The sequence below is a fragment of the Sinocyclocheilus grahami genome, unplaced genomic scaffold, assembly GCF_001515645.1.
Source record: "Sinocyclocheilus grahami isolate Dianchi unplaced genomic scaffold, SAMN03320097.WGS_v1.1 scaffold1271.1, whole genome shotgun sequence".
NCBI classification, from domain to species: Eukaryota; Metazoa; Chordata; class Actinopteri; order Cypriniformes; family Cyprinidae; genus Sinocyclocheilus; species Sinocyclocheilus grahami.
The window spans coordinates 246,072-265,087 of record NW_015506450.1 but is presented as its reverse complement, the minus strand read 5'-3'; the positions used below and the strand labels follow the sequence as shown (position 1 = coordinate 265,087).

The 19,016-nt window shown below is 40.0% G+C and overlaps 1 protein-coding gene across 1 annotated transcript in view; it reads left to right on the top strand.

The window, feature by feature from the left end:
• The first annotated feature begins 5,135 nt into the window (after positions 1-5,135).
• LOC107568677 (kin of IRRE-like protein 3) overlaps positions 5,136-19,016 on the top strand; it is a 104,741-nt gene continuing 90,860 nt past the window's right edge. The window contains exon 1 of the mRNA XM_016254656.1: positions 5,136-5,170. The gene's annotated coding sequence lies outside the window, so the exon portion shown is untranslated. The remainder of the gene's footprint in view (positions 5,171-19,016) is intronic.

Here is a 19,016-nt window from a genome sequence, read left to right as displayed (position 1 = left end):
CCTTCCCACTCACAGGAAGTTCCTGAGGTTTGCTTTCAGGGGCGAAGCTTACCAATAACGAGTTCTTCCTTTCGGCCTAGCACTCTCATCCCGCAGTTTCACGAAGTGTGTGGATGCTGCGCTGGCTCCACTGTGACTCCAGGGCATCCGTATACTAAATTATATCGATGATTGGTTGATTTTGGCTCAATTAGAGCAGACGGTGGTTCAACATCCAGATGTCGTTCTCGCCCATATGAAAAAGTTGGGGTTGAGACTAAACGCCAAGAAAAGTGTGTTTTCTCCATTACAGAAGTGAACTATCTGTAAGAAATGCATTGTTGTTTCATCTTCTCTAGACACTTTGTTATTGTCCTGGCTTTTCATTTCAGATATCATTAGGCTTTGCTAATTACTACCATGTTCTCTGCTTTGTCTCTTTCTGGGGGGCTGGGACCACCATTAGAGGCAGCGTCAGCCTCATCAGAGAGGTGTGCGTTGGCGAGATGTATAATCTAGCCTCCTTGCACATTGCATGTGCCTCATTAGTGAGTGGGTGGACCCTTTGATTACTCATTACAGTTAATTATCATTCAATTAAACAAGGTCAACAGGCTTAATAGCCTGCTCATCAGCCTCTCAGGGAATTGTGTTTTAAGGTGCCCATCACGACCAAAACTGGAAATGTGCTCTGCAGATCTCTGCGATTAATGCTGTTGTAACAACCACAGCACATGTACATAGAAAGCCAATACAGTTGGTAAAGACATCTCATACAGTGCCTGTCCACATCTTTATTGGAGTAGTCGAGTGGTCTGACAGGAAGTCTTCAGGAAGCTACTTTGAAACTGTAGTTTGGCAGGCTACACACAAATACTAAAGTAGTTCAAAACGAGTCAAGTTACCGATTTAAAAATGAAGCTACACTACAAATACAAAAATGACAAGTAGCTACTTAACCTTTGTGCTGTACTGAAAATCCTTTAATTTTGAGCTTGAGTGAAAAATACATTGTTTGTGGACAAATTAGGCAATATTCACTAAAAAAGAGATTAATGAGGCCTATGATGAATCAGTTCCAAAAACAAATACAGTGTGTAAGTAAAGTCAGTAAGTCAAAAGCGATAACATTAACTAGCATTTTTGGGGAAAAGAAAATCCTGTCTGGGCCAAAATGACCCAACATGAGGATTAAAAAGGAAGCTGTTTAAAGGAGAAGTGTGTCATTTCTGCACCACTAGTGGCACAAAAAGGAATTGCAGTGTGTTAGTTTCAATGGGACAAGACGTCATTGGCTCAGCTAATGCTGTGAATTTGGATTATTTGTTTGTCCAACCAATGACAGACAGGGACAACTGTTTGAAATGTTTGTGAAAACAGCCATCATTTTTGGGAGGAATTCTGGAAGAAGTGGATTTTATTTCAATGTATTTTGATCAGTGATATTAATTAATTTACATTAAATGAACTAGTTCACTATAATTGATAGCACTACATGAACTAAATTACCTAGTTCACTAAACTTAACAACACTAATGTACATATTGTATGATTATTTTCTCAACTCACTCTACACCCATGGGTGCAATACATTTATGTGACAGTTTAGAAAATAATTAAAATGCTACATGCTATTTGGTTGAGAAAAAGAAAAAAATAACTCATTGCTGAAAACAAGCTAAATTATTTTGAAAGGTTGTATCGGTGTTGCTACTTCTAGTTACTTCTGTTAGCATCAAAAGATCCAGGTTGTGTGTGCCTCACTAGTCGCTTCTGTGTTTGCTCGTCAGCGAAGATTGAACAGCACAGGAGATTATATTTGCCTGATATCTGTTTACAAATTCCTAATGATGAGAGAAATGACTTGGTAAATAACAAAGACATCCAGCAGATTGGCTTTCAGGGGATACTCTCCCCTGCTCTCCTGTGTAACTGCTGCTCTCAATTAAGACAACAATTGTTTTCACTGGATTGAGGTGCAGGATTAGTCAGCCTATCGGTGAATGAAAGGAAGGGCGTATGTACATGTGTGTGTGGGGGAGCTAGTTTGAAAGAGGAAGCTAATGGAGGTCATGTTAGAGGAGACTCTAATGTGTTTCTTTCTAACCTCATACCTTCAGAAAGCATGCACACACACTCCCCTCTCACAAAATACTTTCAAAGCCATTATTTATGTGGGTCAGTGCCTCGGCTCTTACAAGTAGCTTTCAAGTCACCCTAAAATGCGTACTGGCACAGACAAATCATGACTCAGGTGCACACTAGCCCCTTTTCCCACAACAGATTGCAGACTCTGAGAGCTGTCCCAATCTGGAAGCATTCATAGCATAAAGTCAGTTTTGGTCAGGGATTCTGGTTTCTAACCTGGTGTTGGTCTTGGACCAGGAAGCATTATGCCAGAAGTAAACCAACAATTGTATGTGTGAATTGCTTGCTATGAATTGTATTCATCGTAACTTCATGTCATATAAAAAGTAGCCCAATATTGCACAAAGATGCTAATTCAAAGTATCCATGTTTTTGTAAGGCTAATAAAGCAGGCTTTGTCCCCTCAAAGTAAATTACTTGTACATCATTGCTTGGCTCTCAAGAAAACTCTGTCCATTTGTGAGAGCACTTGCCGATCCAAGCTCCAGCTGAGTTAAGACACAAGAGCAGCAGCACTTTTGGTAGAAAAGGGCAATTGGAAGCTGACTGAAACTCACACATTTAGACACATGTACATGCACATGAATTGTTTCATGAGGAGTCGTGCCGTGTTTCTGTACAGGTAATAAAGTCAGTCTGTGTTCCAGCATGCTGTGAACTCTTTGATTCCTTCTAACTCTCACAACTTCAGAGAGAGAGAAAGATAATAATTTCCTAAAAAAGAGAGTGAGTATATCAAATATAGTACCAGAGAATGGACAAACGGATCCATTACCACATTTTTTTTTCTCCATATGAGATCTGTGCCGTCTAACCTCTCTCTGTCAAACAGGAAACCTTGTTGAACCTGAAGTCTATAAAATGCATGAACAGCCTCACCGCCTTGGCCCTGAGTTTGGTATTCTGATGGTTTTGGCAGATGAACAGTAATTGGACTGTAATGAACAGTCTTGTGCTGCCTAATGGGATATTGTTCTGCTTCACCTGTTAAACATTCAAACTGAATATCATACATTAGCGTCATAGCTATAAATTACTCAATATTTAAAATTAGGAGGTATAGATTCGTAGTTTTTTCTCTGTTCCTTTTATACAGCTCTTTCCACCTTCCAATTTTCCAGACAGCTGATGAAAGAGATCTCTCACTCTCTCTCCTTCCTGCATAGATTAAACTGAGGTGCTCAGCAAGAAATTAGGAATCGATTATTGTAAGTCCTATGTGCTTGGTTAACCTCCTTCAACATTGTGTGCGTGTAAGTGTTTAAGGGCACAAACACAGCGCCCCAGGTAACCCATAAATTCCTTTAAATCCGTGCAGTTGACACCGCTGTTTAAAGATTTACTGTGATCGTACCGGAGACCCCAAAGACGTTGAAATTGCTCTGCTTTTTAAATCAACATTAAGGGTATCTGTTCTCTCCCTGCCCCTAAGGGATTTTGAGCTCAGATAAAATTGATAGAAGACAATGGGGGAATCTCCAGTGCTCCTGACTGGATCGTCATAGGAAAGAGAAATCACAAATGAGATCTCTTTACAGGATGGTGCTCCAATGGGAATTAGAGTTCAAATTTGATCTGCTCCAACGGGAGATGTTCAGGTATGTTTAATTAGGGCTTGAACTAAATTCTGCAGGAAGGTGGTCTTCCAGGAGCAGGATTGGACACCTTTGAGCTTGAAGAAATAATTGCCATTGGCTTGGACACTTTTGTCCTAGAGCAGAGCTGCTCAATTATATCCCTGAAAGGGTCACAACCCAGAGAGTTTAGTTCCTACCCTAATTAAACGCATCAGAACCATCAGTTGCTATCTAATATAACACCCAGATTTTTGACTGTAGAGGAAGTAACCGTGCATCCGTCTAATCAAGGTCTTCTTGCTTGATTATTACAAGCGGGTCTGTTTGATTAGGGTTAGAACTGTGGGTCATGGCCCTCCAGGAAGATAACTGAATAGACCTGTCCTAGAGTCCATATGGCAATCAGAATAAATGGAGAGCATTGTTGATGAAGTCTTTGAAAAAGTCCCTAATAATCTCACGTATTTCCTCTAGAATTTTCAAAAAGATTTCACAAACTGTTTCTCACAAAGATTCGATTTTTAACACAAGCACCTAATTTTTAAGACGTCATGTCAAGCAAAAGCAAGTAAAAAAAAAAAAAGTATTTTAAGACTCTACCCCATTCCACTGTGCTGCTCCTAGCAGTTTCTGAATGCATCCTTACAGTGCAGTTCAGAAATACATTTTTGAGCAGTATGCATGTTCAAGACGTTATACATGTATGTTTCTATTTATATTTCTCTGAGGAATTTTCAGAGCATCATGATTCCATTTAGTCTCCTGTGCTATGAAAGAGTAACCTCTTAGCAATACATTTTCCCTCTAGTTAGAGTTCAGACAAATACCAGTACGCACTTCTAGCAGGTTACTTAATCCGGATGCTGTTCCCCTAATCATTGTTAACAAAGTGTGGAAAAGCCGTATGAAAAACCCATCTTAGTCATCGCTGTAATCTACTGAAGGCGGTAAAAGCATGCAAGCTCCAAGTCTCAGTTTCTCTGTCACAATCAAATAAGTGTTAAAGACACATCTTGGATCAGGGTGTAAGTGGTGCATGTGATTCCTCAACCTGTATCTGCCAGTTTTACCATTTCTAATGTAGCAGGGTAGCGAACGCTCTTAACACGTCAAGCTATTTCCAACTTCAAAGCAATTGCTAGGGCTTCAGACACAACATTGTGTGGCACGAAGCCAATATACTTTGCAATAAGTGGAGTCTTTGAAATGACCCTGAGGGAGGAAGAAAATAGCTGTAATGAATAAAGAAAGGAGAGAGAATGGAATGGATTTCAGGGAGGTTTGGTGTGGACAAGCCTCTTGAAAAAGGAATTTCATCCCTCTCTGGAAAATAAGTGCTCTAATGTATTGCATGTAAAGAGTGCAGCTGTGTGTGTGTGTGTTTCTCAATCCCCTTGAACCAGATCCAGCCAGGAATCTTGGGAGATAAAGAGTGAAGGACGGATCCTGGAAGAGATAAATAGAAGGTAAAAAGCCAAAACTGCCCAGCAAAGCAAAGCCAGCATTCGGGGTGGTGTTAATCAGCTTACAGACTTTATTAAAGAAAAGCAGATAACAACTGAGGGGTTACATCTGATTACAAACAAGAGGTGGCAGACCGTGTGTGGGATGGGGGTGTCGCTATGGGGTGTGAGGTTTAGTGAAGATCACATACTGTGAGGTGCTGGCAAGCAGAATTATACCTTCAAATTTCTTTGTTAAATCTTGCATGTCTTTCAACTCTTGATGATGCCAAGCCACGGTGGTATAACTTAGTGAGTAAAGATCTCAGGAAGTAACTATATAGTTTCTGAAAAGAGCAAGCCTCAAACGGTCACCACTGTGCACTTGGCCAATAATCGTCACACCATATTGCCTGAAAGGTATTGGCCTAGTAATGTCATATGGTGTTGTTCTATGGCTATGCTGCATAAAAAATAAAAATCAAGTTTAGTAAAATACTGTAGATTGGCTAAATGAAAGAGCTGCTACACTTTGATACAGGCACAAGAGGAGACAGTTAAGCTGTCATATTTGTGCTCCTGAAGGCATGTAACCCAAGCTACACAATCAGAACATATTGAAATGTACAGCTATGAGATCATTTTAGACAAGGGGTATCCAATCTTGCTCCTGAAGGGACAATGTTCTGCAGAGTTTAGCTCCAACTAGCTCTAATACACTTGCCTGGAAGTTTCTAGATAGTCTGTGTTTCTAGTGACCTTAGCTGGCTCCACTGTGTTTATTTAGGGTTTAAGCTAAACTCTGCAGGACAATGGCCCTCCATGAACAGATCTCAACACCCTTGTTGTAGAACAATAATTTCACAATGGATGGGGCTACAACAGAAATAGATTCCAAGTTATTAACAAAATGTTCCGTTGATCATCATCGGATTGACTGATAAAATTAAAAACATAGAGGAGAGGTTGTTTAATATTGTCACATCCGGTCTGGATATAATGTTGTGCTGTTACTATGTAGTTAGACAGATAAACTGAAGTTTTAAAGTTCCACTGTTGTGTTTGGTGGAGTTTGGCTTGTCAACTGGTCAGGTTGTGAGACCAGTTGGCTGACTAGCTTAAACCATCTACGACAAGCAAACCTCTGTAGGCTGGTTTAAGCCGTAATATCTGTCAATCGCATGCAAAGAAAGCAGGAAACCAGCTCCACATAAATATAACACACTCTCCCTTCCCACACCATGACTAGCAATCTGCCTGACCACTCTTCCAACTCCACGCCAGCTTCAGTGAGACATTCAGAGAACATTCAGATGATACGCTAGAAACGAAGCGGGTTGTTTCCTCCCAGGCAACTTTCACTTGTTATTTATGGCAAAGGGAAGACCAATCAGAAGTGTGTTATTTAAAACTTCATTGTGAGCTATCTTACAGTCTCACTCTCTTTTTTATCACTCTATTTTCTTTCTCACCTTCACAGCCTTTCACCATCTAGTCTAACTTGTGAGTTGTATCGGAAGGCCCTGTGGTGGTCTCTCATTCTCTCACTAGGAATGGCCACATTCTATCTGATTTTTTTTCTTTCCTTGATAGAATAATTCCTCCCGTGCATGGCCCTGATATTTGTCAGCTTAAAGGCTGCTGCGGATTCTGTCTGTCAGTTGCCGTGACAGCAGCGCATGCTTATTTGCCCTGTTATTTTGAGCAGTGATTGACAGCCGGACAGGCTTGACATTCTCAGCTGCGGCGGAGCCTGTTATTATGCGAACATTAACATTCCGATAAACACATGGTCCACCATTGAAAAAATTATTACACATCATCATTCTGCTGTCTCAAAGTTGTAAGAATATGAGCGTGCGTCTGTGTTTGGGGTGGATTTCTATGCATGTGTGAACTTTTTTTGTTGTTGTTGCCGTTTTATTGCAGCCCCACGTTTCTCGTTTTCTGAGCCAAGGGGCAGCATTTGCACTTTTTCCTTCCATATGGATTTATGCGGTTAAGCAAATCTGCCCCCTGCAAGTGTGATGCCGTTTGTACAATAGCAGTTGATTTTGTACATTATTTAAAGGACTGTAATGGTGCCTTGATTTGACTGATAACTTTAATAAAGTGAGCACCCTTTCCCTGGATTGCTGAATGAGGGTTAGTGTGGTTCTATTTCAGTGAAGACCATAAACTCAGCCCACTGTTTTGCTTTTCATAGAGAAAGAGTGGTTTTGAAAGTGCATGGAGCCAGAGATATAAAACGAAGCGATGCGCAGAGGAGAAGGAAATAAAAGTGTATTCAAAACCAGGAAATACCACCGAGATAGTGAGAATGAACCAATGTGATGGGATCTTGGGTAAATGGATTCTCAGAGGCTTCATAAAGGTAATCTCAATGCACACAGAACAGAGTTCAAAGGAATCACTGAAGCCCGTACAGCTAAAATTCAATTTCTATTCCTGGCACTGATATCATTTACCATTGGTGATAATGGGCTGAATAAGTCAATGAAGTTGGACACTATGAGACTCATCTGCATTGCATCTTTTCAGAGCAAAAGCATTCGTAATGTCAGCTTGATGAACTGAGACTCATCTTGATGAATGAATACATTGAATAAAACACAAAAAAATGAATCTAATGAAAAAACTCAAATCACTCAGAAATTGGAGTTTTATAACACACACACACACACAATACCTTTTAAAGGGAGCTCAGCTAAGAATGATTCATTTTAATAATGAGTTGTTGCAAACCTGACTGACTTTAAGGAACGTTACAGAAGATATTTTGAAGAATGTTCAAGTCCATGTTTTTTTGGACCTGACCATTTTTTATATTTTTTTGGCACTCCAAAGATGAAAGAAAGTCATACAGGTTTGGAAGGACATGGGGTATGTACCATTTTAAATTTTTCGGGTGTACTACGCCGCTATCAACTGCAAAAGTATCCTCATTCTCAAGTGTCCTTTTTATGGGTTTGTACTTCCTGACGAGTTTAGCAGAGAACGAGTGACCTAGCATCTATCGAAAAGGTGACTGACTAAAATGGCCATGTAAAAACTCAGCTCAGCATCTTGCTTTAGTGGCTTGTGCGTCTGTATGCAAGAGCAGACACGAGACAACAGCTCCATATCGCTCTCCATTAGCATCAATGATGTGGCAAAAATCCTGGCGTCAGCAAGACTACCTGTATATTATGGCCCTGCTGAGAGAATGAAGCTAACAAAGAGAAAGAAGAAAAAGTTGCAAGCAAAGCAGGAGGAGTCAGCTTAAAGTAAAAAAAAAATTAAATAAATAAAAAATTGGCAAAGAGTACGATGTAGTGAAATGGAACAATATTAAACCTCAGAGGAGAGGTGACTGACCGGCACTGTTTGTGTTTCGGTGTGTTTGTCATTTCTGCTGAGAGTCGACGCTCTTCCTTTTCGTTCGTATCCCCACGGTCCTCCGAAATCTCTTTCTTCATCCATCCACCTTTCTGGGTGCATTCCATTCTTTACCTCCAGCCTCTTCATCAGCCTGACAGGCGGCACGCTGTCCTGAGGGATCGCTCACGGTGAACTGCTCTCCACAAAGGCAACCGTCCAGTCGTTCAAGGTGTCAGTCATGTGTAAATCAACAGTGGTCAACACTATCTACTCACTGAGTCCGTCAGAACGCAGCCTGTGTTTTCTTGCCACAAAAAGGGCCATTACATCTTACGCTTACGGAGGAAACGCTTTCCGAGACCCAGTCAATTTTAGCACCTTTCTTTCAGAACAAGTGTTCAATTATTAAATCTTCCTGTGGCCTTCAGACACACATTAGTCTTGTTCTTTTGTCCCGGCCTACAGGAATGGTTTTATCTCTTTAAATACTCAAAACACAAGGCCAAGCTGTCAGCCTGCTTTTGCTTTTTGTCAGCTAAAAGCAGCCGTTGATGTGCCCCGTGTGTGTGGTTTCTTCTCAGCCTCGCTCTTCGGGCAGTAAAAGCAGAGGGAGGGAAGAAAAGAAGAGAGACTGTCCGCTGTTTGTTGATGAGTGCTGTGGGAGATGACGATGGTGTTTGGATGGGCTAGTAATTGACTAAATGAAGCTCAAGCTGATTTAATTAGAGAGAGAGAGAGCTGGAGAGAGAACGAGGTGGAGCTTAAAAAGAGCGGGAGAGTGAGACAGATAGGATACATGTTGGCACAAGCTAAAACCAAGCCAGAGGTAATTAATCAGCAGGAACTGTCCCCAAAAGAGGCTGAATCCCTTAGAAATGCATTTGCGGTGTTTAATAGCTTGTAATTGAGTCGTATCCTTTGAATTGTGCAGGTCCCATGAGTACAAGCACCTCTAGGAGGAGCAGCGGTGTCGAGAGATAATCACCATTCTGAATCCACTTTGAATGTGCGGGTGCACATTTGTGCGTGAAGATAAGGCCCCTGAGGGCAATTAAAAACTTGGAACACTTATATCTACAATCGTTTATTAGGTGATCATCCACATACAATTGTTTATAAGAGAAGCATTCCTAGTCTATAAACACCAAAGGATTCCTGAAAAATTGATTCAGCAACTTTGGCAAGGGGATATGAGTTTTCCCTAAGCCAAACCTGGCTGTGTTGTTGAGCACCTCTCCTGCTGGACTCTGACCTGGATTACTGAGCTGGCAGAGAGATAGACCGGCTCCGTCTGCCAATAGGTTGTGCCTGTGTGCTTATATATAGACCGCTCCTTTGTCTGTCTGCCCCAAAATTACCCACGCCAGGCCTCCCCTGGGCTTGATCTCTGGCCACTCTTTATCTCCCATTTTCTCTCAGGTAGGCCGGTGACCTTTCCGAGGCGTCCACCCCGCGTGTCCTTTCGGAGGTGCCGGATTCTGACCTTTCTGGGCCTTTTAGCCACAACAGGTAATCAATTAGTGCCCAGCTAGATTATCAGAGCCAAAGGTGAATGCTTGCGAGCCAGAGGTCCTGTAAATGTTTTCACTTAATGATTATCTCGCACTTCGGTACCCTCACCAAGGAAAAGAAGGACGGTTATTCAGGAAGTATGAGGAGAACCCCATAAGACTTTCTTTATTCTGAGGAGCACAAAATAAATTATCCAAGCTGCTCTTTTACATAACATAAGTCAATGCTGTCTTGCTACAAATGACAAAAATAAAAAATAAAAGCTGTCAATATAACGTAGTAAATGTTTTGCCAGTGGATTTTTTTTTTTCTGTGTGTGGAAGTGAGTAACAATGTTTTTCCTTGTCTGCTACCTTTGACGTCACAGCCAAAAAAAAAAGCACATTTCAAGACAAATACTTTTCAGGTAGTCTCGTACCAGCTGAGAAAGTGCCTTTGAGATGAATGGGAATGCTAATAGACAGATTTCTCCAGGTATTATAGATTTATTCGGCTTGAAGATGTCTGGTAGCGTCTCTGCTGGTGTTTTTTATTAGCTTGAACATTTTCTTTTCTCCTTTTCAGTCTGTAAGCTCTCGTCTCATCATTTCTAGACTGTAAGCAAGCACACATACAAGCCTAATTCATTCTACCAATTTAAGAATATGCTATTTCAGGTTTAATAAAAGGCATGTGAGACAAAATGATTACTTACTTAATGCAAAAGTCCCTCTTGATGAGCTAAAATGGTGGAAGGCACCAAGCAAGGGATGAGGAAAAGACATAGCATCACTCTTCCCATATTGTTGTCCGTAGAATGATGAAAAACCTCAGATGAAAGACAATGCACTCTCCTCTGAGCCCAAAGCTTTTTTAAGCGAGACACTGTCTTTCAACCCTGAGCCATTCTAATGCACTGAGGGACAGATTTCACCCTAATTGCTGCAAATCACTTTCATGAGGGAGGTGCATGTGTGTGTGTTGTCAGCGAGTGACTCATGCAGATGCATATTTTGGCAGAGGGCTCTGTAAAAGCCAAGCCATCTTCAGTTTTTATTCTTATTTTTCTGGATCACAGGGCAAGAATTGAAAGAGCAGCCATCTACATTACGAATCCTCGGCTTCACACAGCCAGACAAATATGCACACACACAGCTTAAAACTAGACGTCTCTCATCCATTTTCCATTCGACTACTTTTTCTTTACTGTTGCCACACACTGCAGCCGGTACAGACAATGAATAGAACATCTAGCACTCACATGTATGAGTTTACAAAATGGTTATGATGCTAAACAACATTGTGCAGCACCCATTTAATAAATAAATAAACATATTTCAATTAAAGAAAATTTATATTTAATTAATATTTAATATAGTGCTTAAATTCACATATAGCAGGGCCTTGAGTGTTATATTATTGCTTTTATGAAATGGTTACCACTCGCCCCTCGTGGCTTAATTAACACATGCATACATGGCAAAGCATAATCAATGTTTAAGCATCATTAGAATAATCTCTGAAGGTTGATTACCCAGTTGTTCCTGCATTATTGGTCTCCACATGTCCCTGGTAAGCAAGATTTTCAATAGTTTTGCCAGTTAACTGATGTATACATGATAGAGCATTTGTCCGTTATTGATTTTGCTGATGGCACACTCTGCTTATTGGATGAAGTCAAAGTCCTCATCGATACATTGATAACAGCCGCACTGAGCAGAGCACAGAGATTCAGTTTCTATCGTCTATGCACACACTTCTTCACCACACTATTGATTGGTCTCTCCTTAAACACAAGTCTCTGAGAGTGAAGGTTTTTCACACAAACACTCGCAAGTACCGATTTTGTTTCTCTGTTTTGCCAGGTGAACAAAGTACTGCAGTGTTGGGGAGTAAGTACATAAATGTAGCATTTTTCAAAATTACAACGGCAGCTCAGCTACTTTGATCAAGTACCAATGTAGCATGTGGACGCAACTTTACAACAAAATTCCTCTCACTCTTAAAGTAATTTACACAAATTGAAGTCCCTGTGCAGGATTTTCTGTGCCTTTTATTATTAGCAAAACATGATGTTCATCACTATATTTTACGAAGTCATCTTTTTGTCTTATTTCATAAAAAAAAAAAACTAAATATTGCAGAAATAATTTATAATTTACTTAATGATATAATCTCTTTTATATATTTTAAAATATATTTTGAAACTACAGCTTGTATACCAACAAGCCAGTCATAAATTATAGAACTACAGTCAAGCTGACTTTTTTTTTCCAAGGTAGTTGAATTGAAGTGATTTAAGATTAATAGAGCTAACTAGTTTTCCAAATAGAGCAGCTTGACTGTTGTTAACTATACATTATGAGCAGCTTGTAGCTTTACAGTTTCAAAGTAGCTAACAAAAAGTTAGTGGGGCTTGTTTTTCTCCTTGTGTCTATAGTTAGCATCTCTCCCTCTCTCCCCCCTCCCCCTTTCTTAAGTATGTGCTCTCTCTCACTCTATCACAGTGATGAATCTGCCTGGATTCTCAAGGAGACCAAGTCCACCTTCACAGGCACATGCAGATAGTTTACCTGCGGCAGGCTGTTTGTGTTTTTTAGGGTGATGCGGTCTGACAGGTTGATTAAAGCAGGTTAGAGGATCCACTGCTGCTGTCACTCAAAGTCTAGGCATTTCTGTGACGGAGGGGTCAGGAAAGGAGATAAATGCATGAGGGTATCGGTATTGTACCAAATACGAGCATGCATACTCATGAATGGAAACCATGGTGGAGAAAATAAATAAAACATCTCAGGTTTACAGAGTAAAAGCGGTGTTGTTTGCTTTTAAAGTGCTCAAGTTTTTCAAGCATTGTATTTTCACTTTCTTGAAAATGTTACACCAAAACCTTAACATAGTGTTGTTCAATGGCTTACTGTCCTTAAATGATCAAAACAATGATTAAAATGTGGGCCAGATATCATCGTTTTAAATGTCTCAGTGTAATAGGTCAGCACTCATTGCTCACTATTATATTGAAAATAACTTTTTAATAACTTTCATAATGCAGAGAGTTCAGATAAAGGGCAGCTTTGCTCATGTATTCAATTAGTGAACAACCTGAAGTAATCCACTCAGTCAAAACAAGATTTTGGTATTTCAGCTGTTGTTGCATTCAGACTGAGAAGCTAATTTGTTGTCGATTACAGAAGGCTGATTTACTGCTCTTGTAATGGTTGACCTTGGGTGTAATGACTGTCTCTCTTCCACCACTTTCAACCACAATTGTGCCCGAACAGATCCATACTTGCACTTCCAAAGAGAGTATAAGACTGAGTTTGTGTAAGCAGACAGTCTGACAAAGTCCAAAAGGTGAAATGAAGTCTGGTTCTATGGTGAAAGTCATTCCATCTCTTGCACTCTCAATAGCCTCCATTTTTTTTTCTATTTCAATGTGTGCCATATCTCAAATGCAGCACAATGTCGCTGCATGTGGAATGAATAGTTTCGAACGCAGCTTCATTATTAAGGAAGTATCATCTGGTCTGATAATGAAGGTTTATTTCTTTTCACACCCGCAACCCTATCTTCCTGCATGACCAAATTAATTGTGCTGGTATGACTGCAGCCAAAGATACAAGCTATGGCTTTAAAATCCTCTATATAACCTTAAAAGAATGAGCCTAATTAAAAGTGACAAGCCGGCCTACTTTATAGTCTGCAATGGCCTGTTTATGAGCAAAGTTAATCCAAGAGTAATAAAGCACCAACACAATATCCATAAAAACTAGCATTTGTTCTACTAAGGCCATGTGCAAACTACAATGTTGTGAGAGTGATAACTGAATTAATTTGCAGAAGCTAAAAGTCTGTCAGAAATGACTGACAAGCATATAATATTGCGTCACCAAATCTTATTGCGGTTGTTTCCATATTTTGTACGATAAGTCAATATAGTAATTATCATGACAGGCCTAGCATCAATGGCATTTTTCCCCTCTTCTCATATAACGTATGGCATGGCATGCCAAATTAAAGGTCACCACGGGCCCTAGTTTAGACGTCTATGCTTAGCTTTTACTATACTAGCTTTACAGCTAGACCCACACCAAAGCAGCACATACCAGTATCAACCAAATAAGCTAGTGTTTTAAAGTGTATGGACACGTTTCAAGTGTGTGGGCTTTTGTCTGATCCTTCAGGCAAGCTTCAGAGTCTGGTATACATCCTTGCGGGTGCGCGTGAGGTTAATTTGAGGAAGACCTCACGTCAGACCATAGCCATCATTAGTGCTGCCCCCACAGAGTTTCCCATTAGCATGATGCTAAAGGGCCCATCATGTAACTCTTCTCTTTAATGTCAATTGATCATAACCCTTACGATGTCCAGAAGAATATTACAAGAAGAATATAATCAGCATCGTGTTAACCCTGAGGCTAAAAAAGAGATGGTGCCTCAGAGGAGAGAAAGACAGCAAGAGAGAGGAAAAACAAGACTAACACTGAAGGAGCTGTATGTCTGGATGTGAATGTTGAAGATATTAAATGCACTAATCTCTCAGCTTTACTTGCTTGGAGATATTGGCAGTAAGTGAGCGAGTGTGAACGTGCGTGCACTGTAAAAGAGATCATAAGTATGTGCACACCCTCGTCTAAATAACAGACTTGGCTAGTCCAATAACTGAGAAATGTTAATATTACTCCATGCAAGGAAATTCTAAAGAATTACTTGATCTAAACAGTTTTGAGTGGGGGGTCAAAACCTAGACCTGTGAGCCAGAACCTACACATCAGCACCTAACAAAGCCTTGCATCCAGGTTCCAATGTTTAGTAGAAAACCTTCCAAAGAAGAAAATAATCTGCTAGGAAGCAAAGTGAGGTACTCATGCTGATGGGTTTGAAATTAATGGCCAGATTTATTAAACAGGGCAAATTAGAGTGTGAGCACAATCCCATAAAAGTGCTGATAGGAGTGGAAAGTTCTGCGACTAATCTACAGACAATGAGTACATTAAAGAACACAGACACAGCCAGATTATTTCTATAATGAGCAAGGTAATCTACCAAGAGCAGCGCAAATTAGCATTAGCATTAGACTTAAGACATTTTTTTTGGCCGTTAAATAATGGCAAAAATACCAGTAAACTGACTAGCACAAACCTTTGTAAATCATGTTGTGATTCATTAAAATCCTCTTCCATAAATTTTGCATCTGAAAAGGACACTCCTACAATTGCATACGCAATTGGGTCAGACACAAAAATAACTGTCCACACCTTTTCAGCACTATTTTTTTTTTCGACTGCGCATCTTTAGAAAATCCTGACAAAATTTTTTTTTTAACACCAAAATTGGGTTTGCGGTGACACAATCTGTTAGTAAATCTGGCCTTAAATGTTCAACAAGCACATATGCATACGAGTGTCCACATATTTACTGTATTTAGAAGTTAGTAATGGAGGGGCAGATTGCAAAGTCCATTCCTACTATACATATCTCCAAAGGGTGTCTTTCTATAGTCAATGCATAAATGCACTCCATAACACACATTTGCATGCATACACATGCACAAAAGCCCACAAGGGGACTGTGAACTGCTCTGAACTCCTGTGTTCTTATATATATATATTCATAGATTGAGATACCACAGGAGAGACTTGGTTAAATAAGTCAAAAGGAAAAAGGGAGCATCGTGACGTGTATATTGTCCGCTTACATCAAAGAGATGGGTCCCATGCCTTGTCATCATTCATTTAACATATGGTACACAAAAAACACTGAGACATGAAAGATTTATTTGAGATGTAGGCACACAGATCCTACGCCTTGTAACTTTACTGCTTTGTAAGGGGATTTAAACTTGTATTCATATCGGTTCGTGCTTGCGCATTTTTTTTTTTTCTTCCCGGATTTCGATTTTCATGGCCTTCGCCTGAGCAAGGTGAACAGGGTAGGGAAGATATCTGATAAAAAAAAAATGCCAGCATTTAACACTTTGCCCTAGTGTGCATGATTCGCCGGTGATTGTCACTCTCAAGTCAAGCTGTCTCCCCTATGAAAGTCATCTTCTTCCGAAGGTCAAACTAGCACCCCAGGTGGGAAGTTCGAAGGAGTTTGTTAGTCACAGTAGACAAATCAGTCACTTTGCAGCCATATTAGACCAAATGGTGCCTTCTTTGCAGACATGCTTCAAAGTGTAGAAAAAAGTCCTCCCCTTACAGAGAATACAAAACAAACGTATCTCTCATGCACCTCTCTGCCTTTAGGTACACTCAAGGGAAAAAAGACCTTGTCGCACACTGCATAGAAAGCAGTTCCCACTTTGGTCAATTACCAAAAAAAAAAAAAAAAAAAAAAAAAAAAAACTACTGAGAAAAGGTAGAAATTATGTGAAGCTCTGGAAAGTACAACAGTAGCAGGTGTATTTATTAATATGTGTTTATAGATTTGATTGCGTTACAAAAGGTGACATCATAAAATGTGTCAATGGTGCAGTGGGAGGTAATGCACGGTGGCATGAGATATGGAGGGAGTTTTCTCTGTCACGTACTTCTTGAAATAGCTTTGGCAGATGAACTGTAAGATGGCTCGGAGTGTGAATGCCGTAGGGGATACATTATGATTAGAGGGAGAAGATCTGATATGAATTTGGAGCCGTGAGGCTGAAAAACAGGATTGTGTGCATTGCGGTGTGTGTGTGTGTACGTGTATAATGTATGTATGTTTGTGTGCATGTCCTTTGAAAGTCGCCCTCTATCATTCTCTAGAAATAGGGTGCACAGGATTGAATCAGTTTCACGGGGTCTCCAGGTTGTGAGCTGCTTGTGACGGAAGATGGGAAAATTGGCCGTTCCTCGACCTTTAGAAGTTCAAAGATCCCTCCGCTTATTTTGACCATCGCCTTGATATCTATTTTTAATCAGGACATCAAACGAAGAAGTTTATTAGGTTTCTGATCACATTTCAAGGCAGATTTGTTTAGTGGTAGGCCAGCAGAATTGTCCCTCACACACACACACACACACTCAAACACTGTGCAAAAACTAATTACATTTTATCCAGCATACAGGCCTTTTGAGTCACAAAATAAATGCAAATTAGTTTGATTCTACATAAAAATGCATTCATCCAATAATAGCCCCAACTAGTGATACAGTTTGTGAGCTTTCCAATCAAACAATTTCATATGCTGACTTGTTGATCTGACATACGCTGATCTCCCAACATGCACTGCAGCATGAGTAAAATATGCGGTTGCTGTTATAGACCTTATTTTGTCTTTGAACTTCCTTTTTTGCTGTCTATAGCATCACCGTTGAAGAGTAATTAGCCAGTGAAGTGGATTTACTTATTGTAGAGAAAGTTATTGTGTGCATTGTAATATTCGAAACGGATGTCATAACAAATGTCAGTAGACTGGGAAGATTTTAAAACGAGTGGTTCATTCATACATTTGTGCAAACTTACCTTCTCGCTGTGGAAGTACAAACCGAAGACAGAGACGTTAAAAAGGGTCAAGCTACATAAGGTCTGTAAGACTTCTGATTTGCAGTTTGCGAAGTTATTTATACTGTTGTTGTAATCGCTACTGTTTAGTTTAGTGATGTTAAGAGCTCAACTTTTTAATGTTTGTTGATTGTAGATGTTATTAAGGTTTTAATTCTTTGAGGTTTGTGTGCAACTTTACAACTTTTGCACACTATCTCACACATTTACACATGCATAGTGTATTTCTCATGTTGCTTACATGTTTTGTTTTTTAATCAGTCAGTAAATCAATTTAATTTTAATTGGCTCAAGTTGTTATCAGTTGTTAACAGAAGTGCAAACTTTTGAACTAAGAGTATGCTTTTCCTACAGTTAAGCATAATGTTAGCAATATTGGCAAATTACAGCTTATTTGACCATCAAGTCAAACGAACATCTGTATCTGGGAATTTTTCGATGTCTTTTACTTGTTATCTGAGGGTTTAACCAAACACAGCCTACCTGCGAAAAAAAAAGGAGGGGGAAAATAATAAAAGTAATTGATTAAAACGGCGAGACACGGTTTTACGATGTGCTTTATTTATTGTGCTAAGTGTGTGAAAAAGCACTCTAAATTCTCCACAGTTATGTTTATGCATTACTTGTGTGTATTTATGCCTCTCTAATAGGTGCTAATTGTGCACATGATGGAACATTTTTTTCTCCTTGTACTTGATAAAAAAATGCTTCATCGTCAGATGTGCAAACCGTCTTTTGGAGGTATCAAGGAAATCTTTTCACATTAAGCTGCAGAATGCAAGTAATTGGCCCATAGACATTCTGATTAATGGCATTTGTGCTATTTCTGAACAGCAAAATCCATGAACAACTGCACATTCGCAGAGGGCTTTTTGTCACCGAGGGCTTGTTAAAACATTTGTGGTGTGTGTAGCGCGAAGGGTTGAGGTGTGAACGTATCCTGAAGCCTCTTGGTTGGGAGGACGGAGGTATGACAGACATGAAGAAGAGGAGGAGGAAGAAGAAGAGGAGGAAGAAGAAGAAGCAGGAACGCTAGTTGAGACGTGTGCTGGGGAGGAGGTGTCAGATTTGATTTATTAAGTGCAGCTCTTTCTCTGACTGCTGCTAACTTGTCAGTCGCCATATAATGGATGGAACTCACACCTCACTGCACAGTGATTGCCTTTTTTTTCCCTGGACAAGGAGAGCAAGGTGCGCTTTTCCAAACCCTATCTATTCTCTTTTTTAATTAATTCATTATTCTCTCATGCCGCCCCGTTCAGACCTCAGATGAGGTGGTGCTTGATAAAAGATATTTTACACTGTGGCCTATGGGACATCAAGCCGTCAAGAAGCATCTGTCTCCTGCAAAACCAACCTTGAGACTCAATCACAAGTAACCCAGCAAATTCTCTGTTCTACTGAAATGCAACTTAGTGCAGTTTACTTGCTTTTTGGTGCAAATTGCATACAGGTGGCACAACAAAAATATACACTCAGAAATCATGATATTGTCATGCCCCTGGACTGTCTGTGTGTGTTTTGCTCCCCATGT